The sequence below is a fragment of the Antechinus flavipes genome, chromosome 1 (assembly GCF_016432865.1).
Source record: "Antechinus flavipes isolate AdamAnt ecotype Samford, QLD, Australia chromosome 1, AdamAnt_v2, whole genome shotgun sequence".
Classification (NCBI taxonomy): Eukaryota; Metazoa; Chordata; class Mammalia; order Dasyuromorphia; family Dasyuridae; genus Antechinus; species Antechinus flavipes.
Genome location: NC_067398.1, coordinates 122,021,451 through 122,023,831, shown reverse-complemented (window position 1 = coordinate 122,023,831; position 2,381 = coordinate 122,021,451). Strand labels below are relative to the sequence as shown.

General features: G+C 39.7%; 1 pseudogene; it reads right to left on the bottom strand.

The window, feature by feature from the left end:
- Positions 1-903: 903 nt before the first annotated feature.
- Positions 904-1,777, bottom strand: LOC127544384 (U3 small nucleolar ribonucleoprotein protein IMP4-like; annotated as a pseudogene).
- Between the last annotated feature and the right edge of the window lie 604 nt (positions 1,778-2,381).

Sequence of the window (2,381 nt, the reverse complement as noted above, 5' to 3'; positions counted from 1 at the left end):
GAAAACACAGTAAAGATGAAAAGGGAAAGTTGTCTAAAGAGATCAATGTGAATGTATGGGGAATTTACCAACTACCTCAGAACTTTATAAGATATGTACCAAATAAGACAGTCAAGATGTAATAGAGGGTAAATACAAAAGTTTTACATGGCTCCCTAAAGCTCAAGTTGAAATGAGTATGATAAAGAATGCTAAAAAAAATTCCAAAAAAGGACAGTTGGGGTTTTTTTTTGTTGTGTTGGAGAACAAGAAAAGAAAATAGCTTAGAGTACATTCGAAGATTATAATGAGTAAAAGAAAAAAGACTGACTTATTGAACTTTTTCCCCCACTTGCTTTCATATCTAAAAAGAATAATTTTTTAAGAGATCAAGTAATGGTTTAATTCATCACTTTCAATTGAAGAATAGTTTGTAATCTGGAAGCTCTCCTGGGCAAGGGACTTCCCCCTGTTGCAGCAAAAAGAAGAGATGTTACACACAAATCATAAATGGGAAAACAAATTATAATACAATCATATATATACAATCAATACAGTTATCATACAGGGAATGAGTGGTTGCCCATGACAAGCCTGAAAATGCAGGATAATAGGGTTGTTCTCTAATCCTGTGGGAAGAGTCCTAAATCCCAGAGGGTTGTTATGGGGACCAGAGCTCTGTGACTGGAACAAGTTCTTCAATCTTTGATTCACCTCAGTTAACATACCCAAGAGGGTGTTATCAAGAATTGACTGTTTCAAGCTGCATTGTAGGAGTCCAATTCCTAAGTCAAACTCTTCTGGAAAAATGGTAAAACTTAAAAAAAAAAACCTAAATCATTAGTATATTTCAATACAAGTATCATATTGATAATTATGAAAATTATAATCATTTTCCCAAGTGCATAGTTTGGTGCTAGCTTTTCAAATGCTTTCCCAGGGGCCTGCTAGCTGCTGAGTAAGGTTCTCTTCAGAGGCTATGTGGGTATATGGGTGCCAATGCCACTCCACATCTGTGGTAACTTCTTGCTCTAGAGTGCCCAGACAGATCATGTACAATTTCACTTCAACTCTTGACCCCACCTCTGTCACCTCCATCATGCTATGATCTGGTTTCTGGTACACATGATGCTGAAATGAAATGAAGTCATCCTGGTTGGCAAAGGTAATGACACGGAGACTGTCATCCGTGGGTACTGGGAAGAAGTATCGGAGAATATTTGAGACTCACTGTCCAAGGTGGGAGGAGAATCCAAGAAAGATAAGGTGGGGAAAGGCTTGTGGGGCAGTGCCAAAGTCAAGGACATCATGTCACATTACCATCTTACACAGTGTGAAATATGCAGTAGACCCAAAGGGCAGATGGTTCACGATGAGACCAACTGAGGTCTCCCAATGCTCATGCACCAGCAGCAGATCAGTCACTCTTTTGGCCTTACAAGGATGGACCAGGGCACCCATTTCATGCCAACCCTGGTTCATCTTCTGAGCACAAGGAAATATCAGCTTCAGTTCCTTGGCAAACATTTTGAGCATAGAGCTGGGGTGCTGAGATGTGGTGATCATGATCCTCGGGTCTTCTATGCCTGTCTGGCGGTACTTCATCTTGGTGGCTCAAGACACTTTCGCTCCCTGAATCATCAAACTCCAAGGCTTACTCGAGAGTCAGGGCTTCCCTTCAGAGCTTGGTGGGGAGTGGCTGATTCTCCTCGAGGGCTTGCTTGAGATTCAACTTCTCCTCCAGAAGATGCTGCTTCTGCTCCTGGGTTTTGCAGTACAAATGCAGGGTAGGCCTCATATCAAAGCATGCCTGCAGCAAGCCAGCCAGCCACCACTTCCAGCAAGACAACGGAGAATGATTTTCTAAATGAAGCGAACAGAATAAAACTGACTAACAGAGAGTTAAAAACCGGGGTAATACTGAAGCCAGCTTGAATCAATTTCCCAAAATTATTTGTTCAATTTTCAATGTGCACATTTACACTTAAAGAATAGTCATTCTATAAACCAGGGCTTGATTTTGCTTTATTGATCATCTAAACTAATGCAGATTAAATTTAAAACTATGTCTGTATATATCTTCTCCTCCCTCCATTTGTCAACACCTCTGTGTTGCTCTGTAAATATTTCTTGAGCTCAGAAGGAATGGAGAAGGCTCATGTAATTAAGTAATCACAAGAATAGAAGTCTGGGGACTGCAGGTTAATCTTAATTAGCATCAGCATCATAATAACTGGCATTTATATAATGTTTTAAGTGCTTTATATTATATATTATATGTGTGCAAGTGCTTTATATTGTCTCATTTGAGTCTCACAACACTCCTGGTTGAAGCCCAAGATAGATCATTAAGCTGCTTTCAATGAATCTGGACTATCAGATCAAACCAAACTATATCCAAA